At 45.5% G+C, this 18,044-nt stretch overlaps 1 protein-coding gene across 1 annotated transcript in view; it reads right to left on the bottom strand.

Annotated features, from left to right (window-relative positions):
• KCNIP1 (potassium voltage-gated channel interacting protein 1) overlaps positions 1–18,044 on the bottom strand; it is a 395,949-nt gene that overhangs the window by 250,005 nt on the left and 127,900 nt on the right. The gene's annotated exons all lie outside the window — the stretch shown is intronic.

Raw genomic sequence — 18,044 nt, 5'->3', positions numbered from 1 at the left:
CATCTTGTTATGTTTCCTCAGAAGGTGAGACAGCAAGTACAGAGAGCAGGTACAGAGAGCTAAATGCGCTGAGGCGGCCGTCAGCACCACAATTAATCTGCTATTTGCACGGTGACTGAGATTCAGGCAGCATCTCTGCAAATACTGTATTTCTCTGAAGAAATTCACTCCTACAGCAGAGATTCAAGCACCTTGCCTCAACAGGTTTCCCCAGCTTTCCCCTAACTCTGGAGCGAAGATTTCACAAACACAGATCCCGGAGCCCCAGGACCACAAGCTGCCCAGCACCGGTGTCCGCAGAGGTGAAGCCCCGTTGTTACCCTCCGCTCACACGCTGCCAGCGACGCCGTCTTTGCACGCACAGGTGTATTTGCACCCCTTGTCTATACCAGCAATGAGCTTTCAACTAGTTGCAAAAGGCATTACACAAAATAAATTGGGTGGGTGTTTTTTCTTTTCTTATTTAACAACTCAAAACACAGATGGGGGTCCCTCAGTCTAAGGCAATCTCCACAAAGCACTGAAAAGCTGTCTGACATCCGTAAGCTGTTTTTTTGTTTAAATATTTATATTTATTTTATGAATATTTTATTTGTGTTTACACATTAAAATATAAGATATTTCCTGCACACATGCAGGAAACCACTGCTCTGGGTGTCTGTGCACACAACAGGGGCTGAAGGGTGACCAGCCCCGGCAGATGTGCCCTCAAGTAACAGCGGGTGCTTCACACCACAGCTGCCAAGACGACAAACCAGCAGCTGAGGACGTGCCTGGATATGTCATTCCTCATGCGACCAGGGAGCCAGAAAAGATGGTGGGGCTCCTGTTTGGCAGGCTGGGCTTGCACCCCCTTTGCCGCCTCAGTGATACATCGGTGCCCTGACCAGACGTGGAGGCCGTGACAGATTCTCCACGGGTCCTCGGGCAGGAGCTGTGCTCCTGTAACTGAGCCGTCGCCCCTGGGTCAGGCCTGCAGCAGTGGGTGAGGGCGGCAGCGGTCCTGCCTCCCCGCAGCAGGAAGGTCTCGGTACCATCACCTCTGGACTTCTCTGTTGGCATCAAAACAGCTAAAAGCTGCCCTCTGCTCCCAGACATGATGTCTCCAATATGTCAAAAATTAAAACCTCCTCAAACTAGGCAAAGTTGTCACCAGCAGAAGTCAATGATCCACAGCTCTTATGACATCGTCCACTCACAAAACCACACGTCAGTTGAGTCACGTGCTGGGAAAACCAGCGTTGTACACCTAAGAGGTCCAAGGTAAATGACTGCAAAGAACTACATGGATTATCATAGAATCCTAAAGTTGTTTTGGTTGGAAAAGACCCTTAAGATCAAATCCAACTGTAAACCTAATACCACCGAGTCCACCACTAAACCATGTCTACATCTACACATCCTTTAAACACCTCCAGGGATGGTGACTCAACCACTTCCCTGGGCAGCCTGTTCCAATGCTTGACAACCCTTTCAGTGAAGAAATTTTTCCTAATATCCAATCTAAACCTCCCCTGGTACAACTTGAGGCCGTTTTCTCTCAACCTATCACTTGTTACTTGGGAGAAGAGACCAACATCCGCCTCCCTACAACCTCCTCTCAGCACAAAGCACTTAGAAAGCAGCTGGCTTCAGGATTCCTCCTGACACCAGCTCGACCCCAGCCACGCAGAAAGAGCTTGGCCTGGCAGCGACAGATTAGGCTGCCCACATGGTGATACACCCTAGCAAAATGTAATTTAGGAAGATAAAATTGCACCCCTGATGCTGCATTGTTGTTTACTTGAAACAGCGTGGTATATGAAGGCGGAGGGCAAATGTGAATATTCGGTTTTCTTTGAAACTTGACAGAAAAAGAGATTTCTCTTGGCTAGAAAGCAGTATTGACTGATTCCCTACGAACTGATGGGGATAAACAGTTACACGCATTTCTGTTTGTATGACTCAGATATACAAGCACGGGGACAAGAAGAGGGACTATGCCTGTGCCTGGGCGGACGAGCACAGAATCCCAGATCACCAGTTCAAAACCAGCCACTTTCTCTTACAGCCGAAACGCAAGACCCCAGAGAAAAGAACCATTGTAAACACTAATGAATTCGGGTATTCGCCACAACAGGCAGGAATTCTCTTTCCCCAAAGATGGCTAACAAAAGTGATCAACCTAAGAAATAATACCTGACACGTAACAAGTGCTGACGGTCCCTCTCTATCCCAGAAGCTGAGTATTTTTCAGGGTATTTCCTTTCGAGGTAAGATGAAGACTGAGCTCTGACTGTGATGGTGAGATGCAGTTCCAGCTGCACGGGTACTTAAGCCAGCATCCTGGGCAAGAGCTGCTACCAGATGACCAGAAGCACCTTGGGGAAAGGAGACATCGTATTGCGCCAAACCTGACCACAGCCCCTGGCACTGACTGGCAGTACTCCAGAGCCCAGCCACCACTCGCTGCCCAGTGCAGAGAGAAACCCCATTCCATGCTTTACCCACTACGATATACCATATTGTAATAAATTCTGTCTACTGAGCAATGAAATGATGACCTAATACTATTCACTGACCTTCTTCCTGATTCCTTTATGCCCCTTAACTCTACACCACGGCGTTTAATAGGCATCTGTGAGACTGAAACACCAGAGCAAAGCAGACGCTGGCAGTGATGCAGGTGCTTGTTTGGTGGATATAGCCAGAAGGTTTGGTCAGAATAAGTAGTTCATTATTTTTACTAAATGCAAAGACAGCATCTGCAATCAGGAGTCACATCAGCAGCTACCCACTATCGCTACAGGATGGAAATCTCTTGGGAGCAAGGTCATGGGTTGGTGCAGCCCTGCTCCCTGACACAGGATCAGGTCATCTTCCCACTGAAGACAACAACTGGCACAAAATGGAGCTGGACCACACTTGCGTTAAATCTATACGGAATGACACATTTCTGGTATTTTTGTGGGTATATACAGGAAATCAGAGGGGGAGGCTGGTTTTTTCACCATTCAGAAATGTGGACCGTTGCCAGGAGAAAGTGCCCACCCCGAGCACAGCATCCAGGAAGGCAATCTCTGCTCAGCCAGCCTCTCCTGCCCGGCAAGGCCGGCAACGGCCATCTGCAGGCTGGCAAGGGAATGCCCAGACACAGCCAGATTTTAAAGCTTAGGGCACTGGTGAAATCTACTCTGATGTTTTTTGGGTTTTTTGTCTCCTGAAGTACAGCAATGAGCATTTGCATAACAGGAACACAAACAAAAACTGGAAACTGCCTGTTTGTAGTAAGCCCTTGTCATTCACTCTATCTCAGCTTTGAGTGGTTTTGGGTAGGTTCTGCTTTAAAAAGCCTAAATAAAGCTGGAAGTGACTGATTCCTTTCCCCTTCTGGGTATTTTAGGAATGAGACGTAGGCAGCATTGACCAGAGGTTCTTTCTATGTGTTTCAGACTAAAGGAATTTCATCGTTCATATTCCAGTATTGCTGGTTTCAGGGAAGCATTCTACATTTACCCAACAAGGAGCGCCTCACTTGACGGCAGAGGTGACTTGCTGTTCACCTGAGCAGCAGCTCTTTTTCTTGAGGCCAATATGTAAAGAGTCCTCCCGACAAGCTGAGAGTGTACGAGCAGCAGACGGGGAGCGGGGATGATGCCACATAAGCATGGACACAGAAATGCCAGGGCTCCTGCTTTCAGCTGGGTCCACTCAATTGCAGCCTGGTCAGACGTTCTTAACTGGGACCCACGGACACCAGCCCAATTACGGCTCCGTGCTCTGGCACAAAGCTGCCTCCAGCCATGGCAACAAGCTGGGTCCCCCAGCAACACAAACACAGTTGTTGCTGCGATGCTCCGGGCATGGATTCCTCCAGGAGGAACGGCAGCCAGGGTAGCGGGAGCCACGGATTTTGTATCCACTGCACAGGCACCGATGCAGCAGCCCCTGTGCAGAAACTGCCCGCGGGCTCGTGCCCTGGCTTCCAGCTCTCTCTGATTTTTTAAAGCAGTCCATGAGACACAGACTTCTCTATGCAGCGAGTGATACAAAAAAAAAAAAAAAAAAAAAAAAAAAAAAAAAAGCAAAAGCAAAAAGGAAAATAAAGGAAAATATTCATTTTCTAAGAGAATGAAATCAGAGTTTCTGTTGCTTAGCAAATTTTTAACCAGTTGCTGTCCTCAGCTGTCTGTGCCAGAACATCCCCTGCCAAGCGCTCTGCCTGACCCTAAGTCTGAGGCTCTGCCAGAGACCTGGCAGGAGCCTTTCTGAGCCACGACCTGCCTGACAGCTGGGGTCACCGCTGGCTTGGGGGAGAAGAGGTACGAAGAGTAGATCCACCACACCACGCCAGAGCACTCCAGACGCTCCCCAGCAGCACTGAAGGACTCATTCTTCAGCTCATCTTGGTGCTGAGGCTCCAGGCAGCAGCACTTGACACAGTCACAGCCCAGCTAAGGAAGACCAAGCTGCAAAAGCACAGTAGCATGTGAATCAAAATAACCCCAGCTGGACCTTGAAGAGAAGAGGAAATCATCACCATATGCGTACAGCTTGGGATGCTGACAAGGCTCCACAGGGCAGCCCCAGCCGAACCCAGAGGACTCCAAGGAGCAGGAGAAAGGCAGGTGCACCATTCATCTCACAGTGTAGCCATCATTTCCCTTCTATACTTCTCTGTGATTATTAAAAATAAAAGCAATTCTCTGATTAGCCTGCTAAGGTTCCAGTTACACTGGCCAATACATTTCAGGCGTGTTTCTCTACTAGAAATATACATTATTAACTTATTGAAATTGTCCCACTTCAAAGGAGAAGGCAGACAGCTAAGAGAAGTCCACCCACCAAACAAACACACATAGCACCTGCAGAGACCTGCTGGGATAAATGGAAGCAACACGGGACAATCTGCTCTGCCGCCTGAAACCAGCCTCATCACAGAGAGACCAAGATGAGGCAAGTCTTGCCAGTCTCCACCTGTAAAAAGTGTTTGGGGATCTTTGTGTGCCATCATTTCCCTTTTTATCAGTGCAAGGACACACCAGGTCTTCCTACCCCAGAAGCCGAAATTCACCATGTATCCTTTTTTTTTTCCCCCGCACCTTTTTTTTGGGAACGTTTCTTATGCAAAAGTAAAACACACAACAGCCTAATTTCATCCTGTTCTTCTTCACTCATGAGCCATTACAATAAATGGGGATTTTTTTAAGAAATCTTTTTGCTCTCAGTAAGGACAAGGTAGAAGAGCAGGAGCTATTCAAAGATTCATTACTGCATCTCTGCAGGCCCAGAGCAAATCCTCGTGCTCGCTAGGCTTTGCCAGATCTCAGAAGCTAGAGGTCCTCCCTTCCATTTTGATGGAAATATATTTTTCATGCCATGAAAGCCAGTGAATAATAATGCTGAGAAATCAGATGGAATAGTTGAGGCTTAAAGCTTTGGGATCATCTAGATGTTCATGTAAATAAGGTACTGAGAGTATTCAAGTGTTGGAAAGCCACTTGCTTTCCAGTCTATGGCAAATACAGCTGTGCACAACCAAACATAATCAATGTGATGGCCACTTAATGCCACCAAACAGGGAATAAAAAGCCAGGAGTGGAGGTCTGAGAAATAAAGGGTGCTTCCTCCTCTTTAACATCCCAAGAAAGCAAGCAGAAAACAAGCTGGCATTTTGCAGGAAACTGTCAGTAAAAGTTGAGGTTTAGTGATAGGGGAACACAAAAACTGGAAGAATTTCATAACAGCATCCATCTGGACAGGGAGGAAGGATGAGGATCAGCCCTGAAGCCAGCTGCAGAGCCAGACTGCTCAGAGGAAGAACATCTGACAGAGCCAAGGAAGCCTGGGAGGAGGCAGCACAAAGCAAGAATTGCAACCTTTTGCCCTCAGGACATCATTACAGTAATACCTGAGGGTGAAAAACCTCACATTTCAGTAATGAAAACCAACTGTTACTCCATGAAATCTGAACATTGTGCCAAGAAGCCTTGCCTTTCAAATGTATAAAATCCATACATGAGAAACTTCAAAATATTTTGAAGCGGGGAACCCTGAGCAATGTTAGTCACAACCCTTAGGCCAGAAAGAAGGCTGAGAAGCAGGACACCACCACAGCGCTGCAGCAACTGCACCAAAAAGAGTTAATGTCATCTGAAAAGTAGAATATGGATGCGAATGTCATGTTAAGGCACCTTCTACACACAGAACAAGGCTTTTAAAAGGAATTTGGGAAGCAAGTAGTAATAGAAGATCCCAAAGGTCTTTTCCTGCAAAGGGAAGAGAGACCAGGGACGAGATGCTGGAGCTGCATCACACCATGTCCCACAAAGCCTGGTCAAGACTGGCCTGTGTAAGGGGAATACAATAACCCAGCTACCAGGACAGGCTGAGCGAGTTGGGGCTGTTCAGCCTGGAGAAGAGGAGGCTCTGAGGAGACCTTATAGCAGCCTTCCAGTACCTAATGGGGCCTAAAGAAAGATGGGTAGAAACTCTTCAGCAGGGCCCATTTTAATACGACGAGGGGTGATGGCTTTAAACTGGAAGAGGGCAGACCTTCTTTATCTAGACCTATCCCACCCACAGCCCCTGTGAACATTACAGAGGAAGCGTACAGCTAAACTAACAGGCTCAGCATGATGTACATTGCAACCAAACACAGCAAATGACCCCAGAGAAACGTGTTCTGGTCGTGTGCACGATGGCAAGGACATCTCTCCCAACAGCTGGGACAGGCAGTGCTGGAGCGTGGCACTCACACGCTCCCTTCGCTCACACACCCAGCATCAGCTTGGCACTGTTTGAACCTACCAACTAAGCAACAGGAATTCAATGGAGTTTTGGTCCCAGAAGCATTAAAGAGAATACGCCAAAACTACATAAAGAATGCGAACAAGAAATGTCAATCCAGTTAACAGGCAGCTTCATTCCTGTCTTGTGATAATGGTCAAAGCAGCCTTACTGAGAAAGAAAAAGCAATTTTTAATTAGTAGGTACTTCCATGGATGACTGATACATTGACTCCAAACAATTCAACAGCCAGTGCGTTAGCTTCAGGGAGGAGAAAAGGGTGGAGAAGACTTTCAGATGATCTTGGATCTCTTCTTTCCTTTGCTGTAGTGCATGTCAAAGAAATGTGCCAAATTAACCAGGTCCAACTCAGGTCACTGAAGAGACGTACGTACCACTGGGTAACCAACGTGGATAGCTAACCAGGTATTCTTATTTCACATTTCACTTCTCGCCACAGGGTCTCATAAAAGAGAACAGGAGCAGCCATTAGACGCCCCTAGGAAAGTACAGCTCGTGTCAAGTGAAATCACATCAGATAAAAATATGCTAAATAAATAAAACAATATTCAGTTTGTACATTTGTGCTGTTCCATTCTAAACGTGCTAGGAATGTACGGCAGGCATGGACGTTTACCTGGCTGGGTCTTGGTAGAAGATGCTCTAGAAAAATAACTTTTTTTTTTTTTCCTAATGATTAATGGCATTACTTTTTCACTGAAATGACATACAACATTCATTGCATCACTTCATAACTTTGAAAATAAGCACAGCTTTCTTAATGAAAATTCATAATTTTATGTTTATGTTCTATGCTGTTATCCTTCCTGCTGGAAAAAAAAAAATCTGATTGGATTATTCTAATAAAATGTTTGCTGTTTGAAGCTGGAAAAAACAACGCATCAAAATGGCAATTTGCTTGGCAAGTTTCATTAAGATAAGGTGAGCACCAGCACCTCCCAAACTCATAATATCCTGCGCACCGAACAGCCAAGTTTGTCTCTCTGAATTCTCCATCCTGCAAACGCACATCATCTGACGCTCCGCCTGTACAACCTGCTTGCAGTGAATTTACAGTTTGGTTTTGATACAAAGGTGCCCCTCAGGACGTGAGCATCAGTCTAGCACATTGCCTGGGAATATTTTGATTTGTTGTTAATGTGTATTGAACAACACTAGTTTTGTGCAACGCGGAGCAGACTCTTTGCTCTGAACTGCACGTGAACAGGGAGAAGATGAAGATGTGGCACCTGCCCTGGATACCCAACCAAAGCCTGATTATATCCGATAGCCTGCCATGGCTACAGCAATCCCAGACAAAAGCGAGCTTAGGAACAAATGTCAGATACTGGTAAACCACTGCCCTGCTCACATCTACACCAGCAATCACGGGGAATCACGTCGTCCCTATGGAAACCTCAAGGTCTGCGACATGTGCAGCGATTACTGCCAGCAGTTAAGATACTGAAGCCATTCACGAAATTAAAACAAAGATTAAACTGCACCAGAAAAAACATAATCCAGTTTACATATATAAGGCAAAATTTACAAGTAAAGGTAAATTGAGTGGGATTGAGTGTGACTGAGAAAGCAGCATAACAGTGGGATCAGTAAACCGAACCCTCCTTAGCAAGGACCTATGGGGCAAAATAGGGTTTGTTCTACAGTGGAGTTCACAGAGACAAAAAAAAAAATAAATAAAAAAAAAATCAGGTAGTTCCCAAAATGACATTGTACACTTTCACCGAACATTTTCAGGACTGATGAAATCCTGAAATCATAACAGGACCCAAATCCTTCCTGCCTTTGACCAAAGGACAACAGCAGCCATTTGGGAAAAAAGGGTTTGGAAAATCTGTTTCTTAAGCAGCTAGTTTTTCTCCAGATTCAGCTGAATTATAACATGGCAGAAGTAGTCAGAACTATGAAGTTACGATGTGAAAAATACAACCCTAAGACACTCAAAAAAAGCCTTGACAAATTTAGAGGTCTCTGCATTTTGCAAAGAACCACCCGTTTTAGGAAATAACTGCAGCGTCCCTGTGATGTGTTTCTCGCGGCAGTACCAGTGAGTATTTCCATCCATAACTCCATCTTAACTTCGTTTATGTGAGAGAATTCACATTAGGGTCGCAGCAGATGAAGAATGCTCCCAATAAAAGGGATGTCTGCCGTTCCTGTAGCACTAGCTGGTGGATCAAATTATTATTATTGCAATTACAGAATAACTTCCATCTCGATGCTGAAGTGCTCCCCAAATCACCTCATCAGTGATAGTTATTGTCAAATTCTGTCCAATACACCAATCCAGGTACTCACTGGAGTTATTAATTAATTAAAAATACTCCATTTCAAGATGTGGCAACGGCAGGGTGGAGGCAGCTCTGACACAAACCGCGCCATTACTTCCATTGCTGGCAGCGCGTGCAACAACCCCAACTAAAGCAAATGGACCCACAACTCAAATGCAGATAGTCAGGTCAGAACATCTGTATTTTTTCATTTTCTCAATTCACGCTATCTTCAGACCTTAGTATCAACACGTTTTGGACCGCATCGCATTTAAAGCGTGAGTCGCACCAGCCACGCAGGCAGAGGACAGCGTCTCTCAGCCACAGCAGGGCTGACAGGGAAGCAGTGTCCCTGCTGTGCTACCAGGGCCAAACTCGCAGCAGGAGAAAAGGATCAGCACGCCGTGCTAGCTCAGGAAGCTATGCCGGTTTCACACATACAAAGCAGTCAGCCCTACGTTCCCACACCTCATGCACAGCCACGCAGTAGATACACGTGGACAAAGGACGGCATTTCTGTTTGCAGAATAACATTTCCGAAGCAAACCGAACCACCCTCCCATCCATCGGGTGCCTTTCACACACGCAGAGAACTGTACCGTTATTTTTGCCTTTCTCCTCTATCAGCCTCCAGGCATACCCTCCAGTAGGCTCAGAAGCTGACCCACACCAGATGACTGTCAGTAGTACAGAAGTCTCTGTTGTTATGGGAGACCCATTTCAACACACACAGACTGCACGTACACCAAGCGTGGGCACTCATCTTCGGGCACAGCAAGCACCTACCACAGCAAACACACCACAGCCAGCTGCTGTCTGACCCGTCCGGTGTTCCTGCAAGCCAGCCAGGCTGTTATTCCTGTGCTGGACAACGGGCACGGGATTAACATTCCCATAGATCCCCTCCTCAATAAAACCCTGCTGCTAATCCGTATGGCGTGGGAATTTTTACATCTCTGTAAAGCAGGGTGTAACTGGGAATGCCTCTCCATGGAAGAAAAGCCACACAAACCTTTGCCGTAACATAGAGGGCACGTTCAATAGCTAGATGACTATGGCATTGGCCATCTTCTCATAGAGCTGATGAATAACTTCTCATCAGGCACAGATCAGCAAATTCCAGTCAGCCCTTTGCTTTCTTTCCAAGTCCCCTCCATTTGGCTTCTGCAGAAGACTTATTCCTTGGTTTAGATTTAATTCTTGCTAAAGGAATGACAGCAAAAAAAAATTAATAGCAACCTTATAGGAAACAAATCTTCAGCAATTCTCCTTTGTGAGCGATGAAGACTGTCACCAATTTTTCATTAATCTAGTGGAAAAAGCCCTACCACAGCCAGCCATCGGGAATGTAAAGATGGGGGGTGATCACAGCTGGGGCTGCTGCGTGCCTGGCATGGGAAGCAGCCTCTGCAGGGCCCTGAGGGCTGGGGGGTCTCGGCTGTCGCTTCTCTGGGTGCCTTCACCCTCCTGTTTGCAGCCCCTAGAGCGAACTGCCCCCCAGCACAGCCAGTTCATACAAACAGCAAGTAAGCTGATCTGTGAATGGAGGCAGAGAGAGACGGGCAGACATCAGCTTTAGATTAAATCATAGAATCATAGAATGGTTAGGGTTGGAAGGGACCTTCAAAGGTCATCTAGTCCAATGCAGGGAGCAGGGACATCCCCAACCAGATCAGGTTGCTCAGAGCCTCATCCAGCCTGGCCTTGAATGTTTCCAGGGATGGGGCATCCACCACCTCTCTGGGCAACCTGGGCCAGTGTTCCATAACTCACATTGTAAAAATTTTTTTCCTAATTTCAATCTAAATCTACCCCCCACTATTTTAAAACCATTACTCCTTGTCCTATCACAACATGCCCTACTAAACATACGCAAACTCTAACTGGGCAAACACAGAAAAATATTGTGCATGAGGTTATCATTTTCCCAATGACACTCAGACTACGCTACCATTTTAAAAACTGAAATACAGAACAGACTATCTTCTTTCCTTAATGCTTCTAGATGAGAAAGTCTAATATTTTCCTGCCCTTCCACATGGAAAGATAAGAAAAATTCAAAATTCAGCACCAGAAAAAAATGGGAATAAAGGTCCATTGCTTCTGATGTTAGTGGAGTCACCCACTTCATTGCTGTAAGATACAGCAGCAAAAATACTCAAATAAAGTCGTTCTTTTTTCCTGCTGTGAATAGCAGAGCGCTCCAGGAGCATCGATCTGAGACTCCCCGAACCGCTTACAATAAAGCACCTACCGGGATGCACTGACCTTCCCTGGCCGCCTAATACGGGGCTGGCAATCCAAACAAAGCAGTGTCACGTATTACCTAGGAATCATTTCCAAGGGTATGGGAAGGGAAGGGAAAAAAAAGAAACAAAGGGAAATAAAAGATCCCTGTTGCACTAGGATTGGCCCAATTCTACCAGCATAAATGTTAGGGAAAGTCACAATGACAATTTCATAAACTGCTGAAATTTGAGCAAGTGTTACACAAAGGCTGGGCGTATTCTGTAATTTTTTTTGCATGAAAGGTCAGTGTTCACCGTGAATATACATTTGTGAGTAACGACATGATCTCCCAAGTCTCCTAGTTATTTTTCTCCTTGCTGCCATTTACATGAAAATAAAGACTAAAATCCCAAATTGAAATTTAAGTTGTACTTTGCCAAATACTTCAGATATACCTGAACACACATACAGCCATTGGTCTAGAAACTGGATATAGAAAAATACACGTATAGCCCCAGCTGTAGCTCACACTAGTAACAGGGCTCTTGCACAGACACCCAGAGCACTGGGCAGGGAATGTACCGGCCTGCTTACGGGTTTACGTATCCACAGTGCCACACAGCATATACGTGGAGTGAGTTCCTAGTCCAGAACACCTGAAAGAGCTGTTTGCAGCTTTAAGTTGAATTAAAAGTTTAATCTAACTAGTCCAGGATCCGAATGACGTACAGATCCCAAGAACAGTTCTTTCAGCGCTAAGCTGCTATAGAAGATGAGCTTGTGCCAGGGCTAAGCCTGACCTCTTGCTGAATTTCTCCACTTGAAATAAGAGCCAAGTCCAAAGGGGCGTTTCCACTCATCACATACCAGCTCAAGGGGATAGAGGCTATAAAGCTACAACATGATACATTTTGTGTCAGAAGAAAAAAATAAATATAAAAACGAGTAATGAAGAGCTTTCCCCATAATTTCATTTCTTCTCCTGTTGGCAAATAAGCAAACCTTTCTGGCTGCAAATCGGTGCTGGTTAGAGAACTGATGCACCATAAATCTAAAGCGTTGGGACTTGTGTTCTGGCTCTTATAGAGCCATTCAAAAGCAATTCCTCCGTTGTTTCTTAATTACAAATACTTGTTAAAATTATTTTTCATACCTTCCTGTCACAGGCAAAATGGCTGTGCCCAGCATTTAAATTACGGAATTCAACAACCTTGCTTATGCTAATTGACACTAAATGTATTAACGAGGCAGGGATTAGCATAACTTAAGTATTCACACGTGAAAATGACTGGTCCAGACAGAAGCATAAGAGATCAGCAGCGGATGCATTTGAGATTTTTCCATCGCTACACCCAATCCAACATCAACGACATTTAAAAAGGGATGTCATGTATTAAATGTGCGGTGTCATGTCACAGATAAACCTGGCAAAGAGCTCACTGCTTGGTGAGGAGCAGAAAATCTCTCAATTGGATGAAGTTACAGAAATTCATGGGCACGAAGGGTAGAGACTAACGCTGAGAAAAGCTTTTCCACAAAGAGCTTCCATGCCCCATCCCTGCAAGATGCTGACTGCAGCCAGAAGCTGGGAAAGAAGGAGCCCAGCTCTAGAAAGCAAACTCTGTAAGCGAGCAAATCATTACAAACAGTAGACTTGAAACAATTGTAGATAACTTCTACTCATGAATCAATGCCTCCATATTTCATATGTACCAATACCAAATCTTTCCTAATCAGCATCCAAATATCTGACACTCACTCCCGTGGTCAACCTAGAGCACCAGTCTAACGCTGCCTCAGGTCCGTGCTGGTGTTCACTATGCCTCACTTGCACTGTGTCCAAGGTCAGGCAGCAATAAAACTGGAATTCAACATGCACCAAATGCAGCTGAAAGAAGGAGCACGGGACTGAGCCGTGGGGCATCACAGGGAAGGATGGGCAAGATCAACAGTAGACCCAACAGGCTTGGTAAAGCCAGGCTTTGCCTTTTGTCTCTCACAATCAGACGTGCCCACAAATGGTAACAGCATATTAAATATTGAATTGGGGCAGGGAGAGTGGGAGGAGGATTAATAATCTTTCTTTTTTGAAATTATTTGATCCTTGGCCCACTCGAAGTTGATTACTGACCACTTCACGAAGGTTGTCTTCCTGGAGCGCTGGGACGCGTCCGAGGCTTGTTACATTTTGGCTGATCCCGGGCGAGCGTGATTTCCTCCGGCCTTTCCTCCCCTCATGGCAGGTTTCTGTCTTTCTGGCATCTGACCTCTACCTTGCCAGGTGAGCATCGAGGTTGAAAATTCATCAGATCCCTCTGAGAAATGTCTGCTGCTTTTGTCAATAAATTGCTTCTCAAAGGCCTGCTGAATTTTTCAGTGACCTCTTGTTCCTTTTGTGCCTGAAAAATTTCAAATTCTTTAACTTTTTCTCCAGCATTCTTTTCTCCCTTCGGCTTTGCTTTGCAGCCTTCTCCTGTATTGTGCTCAGTGTTGTTCTTTGATCTTCTGATCCCTCTTTTGTAATTACATCTGATGTCTCCACTCACTCAAACCTTTTGAAGCTGTTTTGGGAGGCCAAATTTTCTTGATAGTCAAAAATAGAGAGATCAGCAAGAGATTCTTTTAAATATGTGGTTACCTAACTCAAAGGTACAGTGCAATTTTTGGGTAGAAACCTGGATATATTCTGTACTGAATGCCATCATCCTTTTCAAGTTTACTGCAATTTCATGCATCTAGTACTTTCACAAAAGCTCTTGGCTGGTGCTTCTGAAGCCAAGAGAACAAGAATTTATGACGAGTACCTCCTGAAAACAGACAAACTACAAAACTAATGGGATAAAAATAAATAAATCTGTTTTTCAAGTATCAATATAGACACAAAAGATATGGTAACTTAATTTTAGGCCTACTTCGTGTTAAAAAAAAAAAATGCCACTTAACTCTTCTTTTTGAACTATCCCTCCTAAACAAGCAAGATGTGGGTATCTGGAGCAAACTCGTTTGAGAAAGTGACTGTTTGGAGGACGTGCTACAGAGACCTTCACGATGCAGTAACTTAAACAGCACTAAGTAACCAGAGCAGGAGCTTTACCTTAGCCATAAAGGGCTGAAAGGATTTAAGACTTTTTCCAAATCCCAAACCAGGTGGTGGTGTTTTGTTTGTTTGGTTTTTTTAAACACTGACTTAGTAAAACAGGGGTTTGTTTTTCCCAATATGAGCGACTCCCCTCTGCCCCAACTGCAGCGGCCCCTCCTGCTCGGGCACCCCGGCTTCTGCAGGCCTCACCTTGAGGCTGCTCCTGAGGGTGAAGTTGTATAAAACACTGCTCCCGCTCCTTCAAACTCCATTCCAAGGGACACCTGAGCCTCCCCTCAAGGGAGTTGTATTAGCCTCCAGGGACTACAAACTGGAGCTCAAGTTAACACAACTCTCCAGCTGCTAATGTAATTCACACTGCGTGATTCAAACATTAGTCCATGGTGTAGCAGCTCTCGCACAAGCTAAATTAATTCTGTAGTAATTAATACAAGCAGAGATGGCTCAGGTTAACTCAGCAACAAAAACAGAGCCCACAGGACAATTTACAGGAACGTGCTTCAGACAAGTACATGAGTAAAACTCTTCCTTGTGGGTAACAGCCCTCCCTTTTCCCAGAGAAATGACGTTCTGGCCTTGCAAACACCGCCGAGACGGCTAGGGGACACCCGAAAGGCACGTCTGCTTCCCTTCGGAGAAGGTGGAAAGGCTGACTTGCGGCAAGACGGGAGGGAGGTCTCAGTTGTTCCGAGCCTGAGCCATGATGCACCGTGGGCAGCCAGAAAAGCTGGATCAGGGCAAACAGCCTCTACGTGATCGCATAAGAAATCTTGGGGAAACAGTATGAATGCAAACCACACGTAAATAAGAGTCTTCAACGCGCCTGCTTCACCCTCCTCAGTGTATGTAGGCTCCCTGTGTGGTAAAAGCTGTTGTTCTCAGCTGCCAGAAGGAAGTCTGGAGATTGACCTCCTCCAGGCACACCAGACCCTTAACCTGAGATCACCATGCAGGGGCGTTTCACTTTTTGGTCTTGATCAGCAGTAATACCGTAACAAGCCCTACTTTCCCTTCCAATTGCATATGTAATCCAATATTCACTCTCCCTTTCCATTTAATGACGGTGACACCAAAGAACTCAAAGAGCCATTTCGGTTGTAATACTTTCTAATTGTTTCCCTCGGGAGGTGGAAAAACCAACTAGAGGCTGTATCGTGGCTTCAGCACTATTTTGAGGCAGATAATATGCAATTTCAAATGTACCACAATTAGTTCCTGCAATTAACACTCCCCTTTCATTTTCTGCCATTAATATCATTTTCCTACAGCCTAGTTAAGTGCTATAGCCTGAATTTATTCCATCACCAATGAGATATTGAATAAACCAGTACAACAGACCAACATAACTTCATAACTTGTATTACAGCTTACTGCTGATATAATTGCAGAATATCTGGACTTGTTGATTATGAGTTAAAGGCCGTTCCAGGAATGCTAGCATCAGCGCATCCAACGGGGCAAGACTGCTACTGCACAAGGGCCGTTAACTTTGTTCACGTTTTTACAGTTGTCACTTGCTTTTTCTCCAACATAAGTTTCAATACAGTAGGCCTATGCTGGGTTACTACTTACATCCTTATCCAGACCAAGCTGAAAGCATTAACAAGTAAACAGCAGACATTACCTTGCTTTTTTCACTGCACAAATGACAACAACAAAGCCTGCCACATTTACAGAAACCAAACCACATTTACCGCTGTGATAATCTGTCACAAAGTAGAAAACACTTCATCTTACCCCCTAAAACCCCAGGTAACTACTTCACCAGCTTAGACAAGTTGTCTCTTCTATCCTTTTGTCTTTACAGCATCAGCTTTTAGCCAGGTAGCAATCCTTTTCGCTTATTAAATACTAACGGATGTAGAAGAGCTTGGCAGTTCAGGGCAGCTTCTTGGGGAACCACCTGTATCAGAAGTGCAGGTGAGAGAAATGGAGCGGCCTTGATCAATACAATGACGGAGCCCATCGAAAGCACCCAGCCTGCAGGCCTTGGCTTTCCGTGACTCCAGGATCCTGCTCTACGTTAGGTTCAGTCCAGCAGGAGTATTTTGTGACAACTCCTATTAATGTTGGACACTTAGAACCTTGGACGTCAGTTTACTTTCAACCTATACTCTGCATCCTCAGAGGATAATGGCATAAAGACAGTCCCAAGATCTGTCACTTAAGGGCCTGTCATGCACAGTTACTGTGCTGCAGGACAGAAGAGACATACGAGGAGGACAGGAGGAGGCTGCTGCTCGTGGTGAATGGCAACAGAAACCCCTGTGCTGCTGGCATAAGGATGCAACACAAATATGCACACCGGGACCAACATTCACCAAGAGGCTTAGTTATAAAATCCAGCTGAAAACCCCTTAAAAGCAAATATGAAGACCTTCACTCATATAAAACAATAACAAATATTCCAGACCTGCAGAAGCAGAGGATTAACTGGGCCTAAGTGCAGTGCAACTCTGGCACGCTGTCAGCCTCTGAAAGGAGGGCTGCACATCCATCCACGCAGCACTGAACTATCCCTTAAATAACCATCAGACCTCCGGCAAATTCCTTCTCCCTGAATAACCACACTGCTAACAAACAGCCTTCAGGGCTTGCAAAACAAGACAGCAGCATACTGCAAAGCCAGCCAGGTAGGACTAACACCCTCCTACAACTAACTAACCACACCTCAGAGCCAAGGGTAGAGAATGTTTTGGCTAAGCAAAGAAACCTGGGAATTCATCAGTTCTAACAATTCTGATAGCCAGCAAAGGCGGGCAATCCAAAACCTAGCAGGTATTTACGCCAGAGACTCCGGACAGTATTACTGGCTTGAGTGTAGGAGGACACACTTTTGTGAGGGACAAATTAACAGAAACCAAATCTCTTCTCAGTCTTACAGAAGGACTCTGAGACACGTGCTGTGCTTTTCCTCACTGACATTACTGCGTCTCAGGCTGCCTGGAACAGCAGAACACTTCAGTAAAACACACCACTAATGCACAGCCAACACTACAACGCTTTTCAAAGTTAGGTACAGGTGCTAATAAACACAACTGGTGAATTTAGCTAGCTTTAAGAAATACTTCTCCCAAGTTACTCCAATACGTCACTGCTAACATCTCATTAATAAATATCCTGGCATCGTTACTTCCTTTTATTTCTGAAGTCTAGTCCATGCCGGTACAAGGTGCAGAAGTGCTGTACCCATACAATTTGTACTTTTCTCCAGAAACAATGGCATGGGATAGGATATTACGGAGTCAGAAATACTTATCTCTAAATAGCTTTCGACAGAAAGGAAAGCACACAAGAACAGGAATCACAATGCCAACAGCTTCAGCATCTGGGTTTGATAGGCCAAGTCAGTGTGAAACCTCCACAGGAGAACTGGACACACTCACCCCATTTACTGTGCACGCAGATGCTCTGCTGAAGTTTCCCGCTCCTCATGACAGTTACTGTAATACGAGCTGACGAGCACTTCTCACCGTGCTTCAGAAACACGGCAGTAGCAGCGGCAGCAGCAGCCTTGGCATGCCCACAGCAGAGCTGCAAACAGCAGCCACAGCTCCGCTGAAGACATTTCTGTCCTTCATCCCTTCTCCCCCAAATCCCCACCTCATTTCTGCAGCAAGGCTCTGCAGAGCGCTGCCCAGCTCCAGAGCTCTAAG

The sequence above is a fragment of the Chlamydotis macqueenii genome, chromosome 14 (assembly GCF_036417535.1).
Source record: "Chlamydotis macqueenii isolate bChlMac1 chromosome 14, bChlMac1.mat, whole genome shotgun sequence".
Taxonomy (NCBI): Eukaryota; Metazoa; Chordata; class Aves; order Otidiformes; family Otididae; genus Chlamydotis; species Chlamydotis macqueenii.
This window is presented reverse-complemented; position numbering and strand designations above follow the sequence as displayed.